Source organism: Heterodontus francisci, unplaced genomic scaffold (assembly GCF_036365525.1).
Source record: "Heterodontus francisci isolate sHetFra1 unplaced genomic scaffold, sHetFra1.hap1 HAP1_SCAFFOLD_201, whole genome shotgun sequence".
NCBI classification, from domain to species: Eukaryota; Metazoa; Chordata; class Chondrichthyes; order Heterodontiformes; family Heterodontidae; genus Heterodontus; species Heterodontus francisci.
Genome location: NW_027141653.1, coordinates 3264616 through 3277280, shown reverse-complemented (window position 1 = coordinate 3277280; position 12665 = coordinate 3264616). Strand labels below are relative to the sequence as shown.

Here is a 12665-nt window from a genome sequence, read left to right as displayed (position 1 = left end):
GTACTGCATCGGGTCTCGTGCAGAAGCCAGACATGGAACAGGTCAGTACGCTATTGTCTGCAATGGAGGTAGTGTGTATGCAACATCCTCATGAAGAACAGAAGGCGACATGTGAAGAAGTTATTAAGGCACTCAAGACCTATTTTAATTGAGGAAAAAAATGTCATCGTGGAGCCAAATTTAAAACGCTGCATTTGCTGACAACGCAACCACCAGGTGACTCTGTACTAGCAAATGCGCAAATGCAGCCTCTTCCACTGAAACGTCACTGTCTGTGACATTCAGGCAGCTGCCAGGATTAAAGATGGAGCTACTCAATTTATCACAGAAAACAACTTCGACCCAAAAATCCCCTCAAAGGTTGCCATCGCCGCCTCCGTCCCACCCCAAGAGTCCCCCGCTCCCTCTTGTGCATCCGCCAGTTATATAGTACCAAGTCATCTTAATTCACCTAAAGTGAATTACTTTAGGAGCAGTGACTGTCATTTCATAAGCAAATATGGCACATATCTACACAATGGACATGTTTTGGTTGATACTCGGAGAACGTTGCGCTGTTTGAAGTCTCATCAGAAGGACAGCACCTCTGACAGTTCTGCACACCCTCTGTAATTCAGTGAGGTTTCATAGAGTCATAGAGTTATACAGCACAGAAACAGGCCCTTCGGCCATCATGTCCGTGCCGGCCATCAAGTACCTATCTATTCTAATTCCATTTTCCAGCACGTGGCCGTAGCCTTGTATTTTGTGGCGTTTTGAGTACTCATCTAGATACTTCTTAAATGTTGTGAGGGTTCCTGCCTCTACCACTCCTTCAGGCAATGTGTTCCAGATTCCAACCACCCTCGAGGTGAAACATTTTTTCCTCAAATCCCCTCGAAACAGTGCCATCCCATTCTCTGGACGATCATTCCCCGCTTCCCCCCATCCCACTCTCTGACTGCTCACTCCCCGCTTCGCCCACCACCACCCCCATCCTGCTCTCTGGCCGCTCACACTCCAGGCCATGGGCTCTGCCGCTTCCCTCCTCTCGGCCACTCGCTCCAACATTGCCCCATCACCCCTCGAGGCTCGCCTTGCTTTATCGGGTGGTGCGGTGAAGAATGATCGAATGTTGGAGCGAGAGGCCGAGAGGAGGGAAGCAGCATGGCTTAGAGCTAGTGTCTGGAGGGTTGTGGGGGGGAAGCGGGGCATGAGCAGACGGAGAGAGGGCAGTGCGGGGGTGGGGGGGTAGCAAGCGGCCGGAGGGCGGGGGAGCAGGGTAGCGAGGAGCGGGCAGCGAGCGGCCTGGAGTGAGTGGCTGAGAGGGGGTAGAGAGTTTTCCCGCGCATGCGCCACTTCGTCCTGGAAGACGTAGGCTGAGCATGCGCAGCATCTCAGAGCGCAGGAGAGTGTTTGTGCATGTGCGCAGCTTGGAGCGCTCTGATGACATCGGCTGGCCGCTGCATTGTCAGGAATCACTTTGAATTTAATAAGCATACAAAACAGAAAGGGGAGAGTATTCATTCATTTATCAATGCCTTGTACAATCTCATGGAGGATTGTGAATCCCGCAACTTAAGGGAAGAGCTGAATGGAGACAGGATTGTGTTCGGGGTATTAGACAACACCCTTTCAGATCACCTACAGTCCAGGGCTGATCTCACATTAACGAAAGAGTTTCAATTGAGCAGACAAGCAGTGGTTAGAAAGTTTAACCAATCCGTTGTCCGAGGGGACAGGGAGAGTCTGATCTCGAGAGTAGCAGACTCAATTGAATTTGTTGAGAAAACAAAAGGAAAAATTAGTGGGAAAATACAAGAAAGACGGGAAGAGCATCTAGTGGTAGCTGCAACCAATTGCAGTCGGTGTGGCAGGGAGAGACACAAGTGGGAAAACTGACCCGCCAAAGAAGCTGAGTGTTTTTCCTGCAGAAAGATGGGACACTTTCAGTCAGTGTGTCGCAGTAAAATACCAGCGCTGCATATAATTAAAGGGAAATCCCCAGAGAGCAAAAACATTAATGAAGTACAGGATATCCAAACTGTGGAAATACATTTATTAGGTGAAATCCAGGAAATAAAGTGAGAGTTGCTGGACGACAGAAATTCTGAAATATTTTAAGATAGAGGTAGATAGATTCTTGATAAACAAGGGGGTGAAAGGTTATTGGGGGCAGGTGGGAATGTGGAGTTGATGTTACAATCAGATCAGCCATGATCTTATTGAATGATGGAGCAGGCTCGAGGGGCCGAGTGGTCTACTCCTGCTCCTAATTGGTATGTTTGTATGTAAGAAAACATGTTCTAGATACAATGAGAACTATCATTTGTTTGGAAATGGATTTGAACCCCCTTTTATCAAAAGGTTATCGAGCTTTAATTTTTCTACAATTAACAGGCAAATCCTTGTGGAGTTGAGATTGAAAGAAACAATGGGCTGGATTCTATAGAGCCCTCGACGTCGAGATCTGTGGTGGGGGTGGGGTGGGAGCAGCCTGAAGATGGCCCCGGATGAGGCCCGCCACGGACCTCAACGCCGGCAGGGCCTGGCTCGATATTGCCGGCGACGGCGAGGCCTTGTGGGGGACCCCCACCGCTCGGCAACGGGGCCACAAACCTGCATTAATTATTATCCCATCACTTCCTGATATCCCGCTGCGATCTTCAGCCCAGTGGCCGGCACTGCCGTGCCTTCGGAGCCCCATCCGGGCAAATGAGGTGCAACACTGGTGGGGAGGGGGGAGAAGGTAAGTTTCTCAGTGTGAGGGTGGGTGGACGGAGTCAAATTAATGTCATGGGTGTAGGGGATGGTGGGAAGGGTTATAGTTTACAGTTTGTGCATTTTTGGGCGGAAGGTCAGATGGTAAAGGTAGGTTTTGGGAGGGAACGGCAAATAATTAATTTAACTGTTATTGGGGGGATGGGAGAGAGGCAAAAGCAATGTATTTATTTCATTTCATTTCATCTTCCTTTAAATATTATCCAGTAGGACTAACAGCCCTTTAAAAATGGCTGACACTCCAGTACAGTACTCAGGCAGTGCTGCACTATCAGAAATGCTGTTTTTCAGGTGAGACAGAAAACTGAGGATCCCTCTGCCCTCTCAGGTGGATGTTAAAGGTACCATGGCACTATTTCAGAGAATAGAAGGGGAATTATTTCTGGGATGCTGGTCATTGTTTAACCCTGATTCAACATCACTTAAAAACAGATTATCTCGTTTTTATCATATTGTTGTTTCTGGGAGCTTGCTGTGCGCACATTGGCCACCATGTTTCCTACATGACTACACTTGGAAAGTCCTTCATTGGCTGTAAAAGGCTTTGCAACGTCCTGTGGTCGTGAAATGCAAGTCTTGCTTTTTCCATTGTTATCAGTGTCATTGTGATCAAAAGATAGGATTCGTGAGCCCAAAATTTAAATCAATTTTGATTAAAATAATGTAAAAGCATCTATATTCTTGCACTGTACTTAATAATCTCCATCTTCCTATCCTTACAGAGTGCAATGTCATCGACCCTGAAATTGATTCCACAATCTCATGGAATCACAGAGTCAGAGAAAGTTTAAGGCACAGAAAGAGGCCACTTGGCCCATCGTGTCTGTTCCACAAACAATTTCAGCCCTGTTCTGATGTAAGGTCACAGACCAGAAACGTTAACTCTGTTTCTCTCTCCACAGATGCTGCCAGACCTACTGAGTATTTCCAGCATTTTCTGTTTTTATTTCAGATTTTCAGTATCAGCAGTATTTTGCTTCTGTGTTACTTTGAAAGTTAAAACTGACCCACCTGTCTACAATTCACACTGGGGTCTCCCATGAAATGATTCTGTATAATGTTGTTGGAATGAATGCAGACTCCGAGCACAGAGCTTCCTGTGGGGAATTGGGGATCTGAAAACCAGCAGACTGCAGGAATTTCCACTGGGAGCACAAATGCACAAAATCTACCTTTTATATATGGATTCATTTGATTGTCCTTCTGGAAAATTATTTTGAAACAATTTAAACATCAACCCACAGCTCCATGGCTGGGTCAATTATGAGGTCATCCTCTGACAGGTCATGTGACAGCTGGAGCCAAAAGACATCAGAACCAGATTTGTGACTGGATTAAAACCCGGAATCCTGTCATCATGGCTTTTCAAATAAAGCTGTTGCTGTTTGAAAACACAGCAGTTAAACTTTCTGCCTGACCATGAGGGGAGCTGGGGAGAAATTTACAAAACTCAATCCTTCAGCAAAATAGTTCAAAAATCATTAATATCGGAATCATGTGAGGATTCATATGCAGAAGAGAAACAAGCAGAATACAGAAAGTACAGAGGAGAGCTGAAAAAGGAAATGAGATCAGCAAGAGAATGTATGAGAAAAGATTAGCGGGTCACATAACTGGGAACACTGAAGTCTTTTACCAACATATGGACAGACAATGAAAGGGTGGGTCAATTAGGAGATACTGAGGAGGCAGAGGGTGTGGCTGAGGTACTAATTAAGTACATTTCATCTGGCATCACAAAATGAGCGGATGCTACAAATGTCACAGTCAAGGAGGAGGAAGTGAGAAAATTGGACGGAATGAAAATAGATAAAGAGGAGACAATTACAAGGTTGGCAGCTCTCACAGTAGAAAAGTCACCCAGTTTGAATGGGCTGCATCCTGGGTTGCTGAGGGAGGTAAGGTTGGAAATAGCGGAGACTCGAACCACAATCTTTCAATCCTCCTTGAATATGGGAATGATGCCAGAGGACTGGAGGAATCTCCTCAAGATTCCACATGAATCAGTGTCCATAATTCAACTTTACATATTTAAAACATGTTTACAAAGACAGTAGAAGTACTCTCATAACATAAAAGCAAAATACTGCAGATGCTGGAAATCTGAAACAAAAACAAAAAATGCTGGAAATACGCAGCAGGTCTGGCAGCATCTGTGGAGAGAGAAGCAGAGTTAACGTTTCAGGTCAGTGATTAGGCAAGCTACAACCTGCCGGACTGAACATTAAATTCAATCATTTCAGAACATGACGGACCCCACCCCCCACACCCCCGCCCCCCCTCCAACACACTTTTTTATGTTTAGTTTTTTTCTTTTTTCTTTTTTATTTGGTTATTTTATTTCATTTTTTTTTTAGTTTGGTTAGTTTATGTGTCTGTGTGTCTACCCATTGTTTCTGTTTTTAAAAAAATGTTTAATGTTTGTGTTCGGAGTGCTTTGTGCATTACAGTCAATTCACACCTTCTCTGTACTAACGCTTTGTCTTTCAGCACACCATTGAGCACTGTTCAGCACTGTTCGCCTTTGTTCCATGCCCTTCTGGTCAGTTATTCTCTGTGACCTTGTCCAATCAACACCTCTTTTGTTATCTCTTGCCCCACCCCCAGCTTTACTTGCTTAAAACCTTTTCATTTATAATATTTGTCAGCTGTGATGAAGGGTAACTGACTTGAAATGTTAACTCTGCTTCTCTCTCTGCACAGATGCTGCCAGACCTGCTGAGTATTTCCAGCATTTCCTGCTTTTACTCTCATAGCACAGTTAACCTGTTTTTTCTCTCTCTGTTCTTATTCTGTCTCAGAGTTTGGATCTCTCACTGTTTGGATTGAGAATTGAGCTTGTATCAGTCCTGTGATGGACAGATCTGCTGAGTATTACCAGCATTTTATCTTTTTTCTTCATTTCAGATCAGAATTTCTTATTGAAACACGGGGAATGCTGTTTCAACTGCTCCGGGGATACCTTCATGAGTTGCTGAAACATTCTAATTCCCATTCCCACACGGAACGAAGCCAGGCAGGAGGAGATACCTGTGACTCAATGATCAGACATTGCAGCTCATGAAGTGTGTTTTCTGATGGTCGATGGGTTCCTGTGTGAAGTTGACACGGGTTTGGTTTTTCTCCTTTACACTTTGACCCTTCATTTAGTTCTTTGTGTTCAGCTGTTTCAGGTGTTGTTACTGAGTCAGGAATGTTGGTCAGGACAGTGCGAGAATTCCCTGTGATTCTTTCAATAGCGCTGGGGAATCTTTAACATCCACCAACAGGGCCTCATTTAATTGTCACTTCAAAAACCTGCTGCCAATTATTGCTCAGGATTACACTGAACTGGGACACTAAGGATATTCAATTAATGAAATCAGTACATTAAACTGAGAGCAATAATCCCTCCCACATCCTGATACCTTAGGATTTCTGAACTTTAATTACTGCTTCATTCCTTGGTTTGTGGGCTGGTTCACCACCTGCAGACATTTGAGGCACTCACAGGCACTGGTAATCTCTCGGCTTAGAGTCATAGAATCATAGACAGGTTACAGCACAGAAGGAGGCCATTCAGCCCTTTGTGTCCATGCCAGCTCTCTGCAAGAACAAGCCAGCTAGTCACACTCCCCCGCCTTTGCCTGTAACCCTGCATTTTCTTTTCTTCAGATAATTATTAAATTCTCTTTCAAAAGTCATGATTGAATCTGCCTCCACCACACTGTCAGGCAGTGCAATCCAGATCCTAAACAGTCGCTGCATAAAAAAGGTTTTCCTCATGTTGCCTCTGGTTCTTTGGCCTTTCACCATAAATCTGTGCCCTCTGGTTCTTGACACTTCTGCCAATGGGAATAGTTTCTCCCGATCGACTCTGTCCAAACCCTTCATGATTTTGAACACCTTTATCAAATCTCATCTCAACCTTCTCTTCCCAAAGAAGAACAACTCCAGATTTTTCAAAATAGTAGAAGGCTTTCTATTTCTACTGGAAAATGGGCAGAGAGAAAGAGTATGAGACAGAGTTCGCAAGAGAGAGAAAAAATGGGGATGTGTCTGTGAGAGAGAGCAAGACAGAGGGAGGGAGAGTAACTGTCTGTGTGTGAGAGAGAACACAACCCAGTCCCAATATAATTGCTCTTTCTTGATACTATTCGATAAACTCAGACCCTGCCCAGATACCGACAGCTTCTCTCCCTCACTGCTGTTCCCCGCCCTGACTGTACAGAAATCCCCTCTCAAAGCTGCACATTAACACTGGTCTCACTGCTGTTTCATTCCCTGACTGTACAGAAATCCCCTCTCATAGCTGCACATTAACACTGGTCTCACTGCTGTTCCATTCCCTGACTGTACAGAAATCCCCTCTCATAGCTGCACATTAACACTGGTCTCACTGCTTTTCCCTGCTCTGATGGTGCAGAAATCCCCTCTCATAGCTGGAGATTAACACTGGTCTCACTGCTGTTCCCTGCCCTGACTGTACAAAAGTCCCCTCTCATAGCTGCACATTAACACTGGTCTCACTGCTGTTCCCTGCCCTGACTGTACAGAAATCCCCTCTCATAGCTGCACATTAACACTGGTCTCACTGCTGTTCCCTGCCCTGACTGCACAAAAATCCCCTCTCATAGCTGGACATTAACACTGGTCTCACTGCTGTTCCCTGCCCTGACTGCACAAAAATCCCCTCTCATAGCTGGACATTAACACTGGTCTCACTGCTGTTCCCTGCCCTGACTGTACAAAAGTCCCCCCTCATAGCTGCACATTAACACTGGTCTCACTGCTGTTCCCTGCTCTGACTGTACAAAAGTCCCCTCTCATAGCTGCACACTAACACTGGTCTCACTGCTGTTCCCTGCCCTGACTGTACAGAAATCCCCTCTCATAGCTGCACATTAACACTGGTCTCATTGCTGTTCCCTGCCCTGACTGTACAAAAGTCCCCTCTCATAGCTGCACATTAACACTGGTCTCACTGCTGTTCCCTGCTCTGACTGTACAAAAGTCCCCTCTCATAGCTGCACATTTACACTGGTCTCACTGCTGTTCCATTCCCTGACTGTACAGAAATACCCTCTCATAGCTGCACATTAACACTGTTCTCATTGCTGTTCCCTGCCCTGACTGTACAAAAGTCCTCTCTCATAGCTGCACATTAACACTGGTCTCACTGCTGTTCCCTGCCCTGACGGTACTGAAATCCCCTCTCATAGCTGCACATTAACGCTGGTCTCACTGCTGTTCCCTGCTCTGACTGTACAGAAATCCCCTCTCAAAGCTGCACATTGACGCTGGTCTCACTGCTGTTCCCTGCCCTGACTGTACAGAAATCCCCTCTCATAGCTGCACATTAACACTGGTCTCACTGCTGTTCCCTGCTCTGATTGTACATAAATCCCCTCTCATAGCTGCACACTAACACTGGTCTCAGGTGAATTTTGAGTGATCATTAAATGATCCGACAATGGCGTGGCCTCGGTTAATGGCAGTTTGAAGCCGGGTATCAGTTTTAAATTCCATCGGCTCATCCCAAAAACCGACCTTTAAACAAGTCAAAACACTGCAAGCACACGATGGCTCATTCAACGTCCATGGAGAGAACAAAGACGTTTACTGTTGGGGTTTGGACAATGAAGAGAAACATAGGAACTTGACGAGGGCATTCAGCCTTTCGAGTCTGTTCCACCATTCAATTAGATATTTGCTGATCTGTATATAACACCATTTGTCTGCTTGTTTCTGTAACCCTTGGTACCTTACCTAACTCAAATCCATCATTTGTCAGAAATAAATAAGGAAACTGATTCATCGAATTTCTTAAAAGCAAAATACTGCGGATGCTGGCAATCTGAAATAAAAACCGAAAGTGCTGACAAGACTCCGCAGGTCTGGCAGCATCTGTGGAGAGAGAAGCAGAGTTAACGTTTCAGGTCAGTGACCCTTCTTCAGAACTGGCAAATATTAGAAATGTAAAAGATTAAAGCAAGTAAAGCGGGGGTGGGGCAAGAGATGACAAAGGAGAAGGTGTAGATAGGACAAGGCCACAGAATAGTTGACCAAAAAAGGCAAACAATATGTTAATGGTGTGCTGAAAGACAAAGCATTAGTGCAGATAGGGTGTTAATGGACTGAAAACAAAACAGCCACAATCACAAACATGAAAAAAAACAGTGGGTAGGCACAGTAGAAACAAACTGAACAAACTAAAATAAAGTTTTCTTTTTTACTTTGCCGATGTCTTTGTCTATATTGTGGATCCTTCTTCAGAGTGTCTTCTTTCACAATATAGTTCTTACCTCTGGTGATGTTGATCGTAATCAGCTTCAACTTGCTGATAGTTTTGGAACTGAGCAGATTTCCTTTGCTTGATTCTACAACATGGAACTCAGTCTGACATGTGGACCCCTGGGAGGATTTAAAAGTAACTTGGATGATCCCTAGGACTGGTGGAGGAGTATCTGATCCATGGGAGAAGATTTTAGATATCAGCTTGTTCAATTACAGGTTCTGTTTTCTCTGTTACTTGTGGAATGTTGGAGCATCCATTATGTTGATCATTGCTCCGAGTCAATTACTGCAGATATTGTCGAATTGCCTATGAACACATCACACATGGGCACGTGTCGGGACTTGTGGTCGTGAGCAACAAAAATCTTCTCTCGTGCTGCAAATATGTAATCTTCCTTCTGGCAGTTTCTTAAAGGTGAAGTCACCATTACACAACATTGCAAACAATGAGTCAGCCACGGTCGATAGAGTGTCAGGAATGGAGGTCAGAGGAGCAGACCAGGCTGGAAACACATAAAGAACGAGGAGCAGCCAATGTGAAAAACAGAGAATAAACAACATGGCATGGGTGGTGTTTACAATACCTCGAATCTCGGTTTGATTCTCTTCCAGGTCAGAGGGAATTCTAGTAACATGATGTCTATGGAATCACAGAATGACGAACAAAGAGACCATTTGGTCCATCATGCCAGTGTTGTCTCTTTGGTAGAGACAAATTACAATTAGACCTGCTGCTTGGCTTTTTCCTGCAATCCTGTACATTTTCCCTTCCAGCATTTATCCATATCCCTTTTGAAAGTTACGATTGAATCTGCTTTCATCTCCCAATCAGGCAGTGCATTCCAGATCACAACACATTACTGTGTAACAAATGGTTCTTCATGTCACCTCTGGTTCTTTTGCCAATCACCTGATATCTGTGTCCTCTGCTTACTGACCCTTTTGCCACAGGAAACAGTTTCTCCTGATTTCAAGTGTTGAGAACCATCATGATTTTGAACACCTTGGACAAATCTCTTCTGAACTTTCTCTGCTCCAAGAAGAACAACCTCAGCTTCTCCAATCTCTCCACATAACTAAAATCATTCACCCCTGGCATCATTGCAGCAAATGTCTTCTGTTCATTTCTTGCCCCAGAAATAATTGAAATGAAATGTTTCTAAGAAAATGCATGAACTAAATAAAAAGGAGAGAGAAATAAATGCTGAGCAAAAAGGATATCAATGTTTGGAAGGTAAAAAGAGCAAAGAGATCGAAATTTTATTATCGAGGAGTGAGAGGAATATATCACACTTTGGAGATTTTGTCAGTGGATTTACTGATAAATTTGGGAATTGAGAGGACGCTGGTTCATGGAGAAAAAACTGCCAACCCGAGGGTGGAGCCTACAACTGCATCCGTCCAATAAGAGACAGAGTAGAAGTGACAGTTCAGTCAGTGGAACAGGACACTTTTAATCTCAGGATTATGGGTTGGATGATCCACTGTGGGTGCCCGTGAAATTCCACAAGAGATAATACAACACCTTGCAGTCAGTGGTTCCTTGGTCAACGGGTGTAATTCTTGTTTAAGGAGTGTGATTAATGAAAGTGTGAGCGACCCCAGGTTCAAATCACCAATGAGCTCTTGGCATTTTTAGTTTCATGTTACTGATTGGTGTCAGCCTTACGGAGCTGGCTTCAGGATCAGAGAACTGGATTCAAAGAGCTTGTCGACAAAATTGAAATTTACAAAATGTACACATAGCCAAGTGAGAATATAAAGTTGTCGCAGTAATTGAGACCTGACTCCAAAAACAACAGGACTGGGTTCTGGAATGGAATGGAATTCTTCAGTGTTTCTGTTGTTTGGCTTGCATTGACTCATCGATTTTCTTGTTTTTCACTTTGTCGATGCCTTTGAATAATTGTGGATCCTTCTTCAGGGTGTCTTCTTTCACCAGGTAGTTCTGACCTCTGATGATGTTGATCGTAATCAGCTTCAATTCGCTGATAGTTTTGGAACTGAGCAGATTTCCTTTGCTTGAGTCTACAACATGGAACTCAGTATGACATGTGGACCCATGTGAGGATTTGAATGCCACCCCTGCGTTGGAGTTGCATCCATCCAATAAGAGTGCGAGTAGAAGTGACAGTTCTGTCAGTCGAACATGAGACTTTTAATGGCAGGGTTGTGAGTTTGAGTGCCATTCTCTTTTTCCCTTTTTTAAGGCTTCATGAGCAGAGAGTACAGGGAGTGTTTGAAATGAGCAAGTCTCGCTTTGATTCAGGACTCTTACCTCTCTGCAGCATCTCACTATGAAAGATTGAATTTGATCTCATTTCATTCTCAGCTCGGGGTCTGTGCGGCTCAGTGGCACTTCTGGCTGTCTCCCGCTTCACAATCCATCAGTACTGAGAAAGCAATGGGGAATATTACTCACATGTTGTGTTCTTTAATTTTTTGGAAAACTTGAATGTATGTATTTTCTTCCAAAACAAGGACACCAAACCACTGTTAATGTAGGGCTGAAATAGTTCAGTTGGGAGAGTGTTCGACTAAAGATCTAAAAGTCCCTGGTTCAATCCTGGGTTTCAGCAGTTTTGCTTCCTTATGCGTCCTTTGCCTTGGTTCTGATTTTCCAGTTGCACAATTTACTTTGAGATTATTTACCAAGCACCAGTGGATTGAATTTGAGAAACAACACAGAGTCATTTACAGCACAGAAGGTGGTCGTTTGGCCTATCACGTCCATGCTGGCTCTCCCCGGAGCAATCTAGTCAGTTCCACTCACCAGCTCGATCCCTTTCCTCCTGCAAGTTTCGTTCCTTCAAGTATCCATCCAATTTCCTTTTCAAATCATTGATTGTCTCTGCTTCCACCACACTCGTGGGCCAAGTCATTACCACCCACAACATAAAAAAGTTCCGAAGAAGGGTCACTGACCCGAAACGTTAACTCTGCTTCTCTTTCCACAGATGCTGCCAGACCTGCTGAATGATTCCAGCATTTCTTGTTTTTATTTCAGATTTCCAGCATCCGCAGTATTTTGCTTTTATAAAAAAGTTCCACCTCATCAAGGATGGGAAATACTTATATCTTCTATATTTGCATATTCTCTATTTCTATGAGAATAGACTGGCAGTCAGCATGAAAGGGAACCCAAAAATCTTTGAGCAGCATGTAAATGATAAGTGGGTAGTAAGAAGTTTAGTAGGGCCTATTAGGGACAAAAAGGATAATATAAGCTTAGAGGTGCAGGGCAATGTTAATCTACTTAATGAGTACTTTTTGTCAGTGATCACTAAGGAAGTGGAATTTGACAAAATATCAGCAGAAGTGAAGAGAGTAGAGGCAATGGAGAGAGGAACAAATTAGGAGAGGGAGGTACTAAAAAGGCTGGCTGTGCTTAGGGTAGATAAATCACCTGGTCCGGATGGCTCACATCACAGGTTGCGAAAGGAAATGCTGATGCAGATATCGGAAGGGCTTGCTATAATCTTCCAATGTTCCCTGGATACGGGGGAGGTACCAGAGGATTAAACAGTGGCAAATGCGACACACTTATTCAAGAAAGGGTGTAAGGACAGTCTGGGTAACGACAGGCTGGTTAGATTAACAGCAGCGGTGGGTAAGGTTTTAGAAAGAAT

General features: G+C 44.2%; 1 non-coding gene across 1 annotated transcript; it reads left to right on the top strand.

Moving 5' to 3' along the window:
- Nucleotides 1-11542: 11542 nt before the first annotated feature.
- Nucleotides 11543-11615, top strand: trnaf-aaa (transfer RNA phenylalanine (anticodon AAA)). The gene has a single exon. It is a non-coding gene; the product is annotated as a tRNA-Phe (tRNA).
- Nucleotides 11616-12665: the final 1050 nt, after the last annotated feature.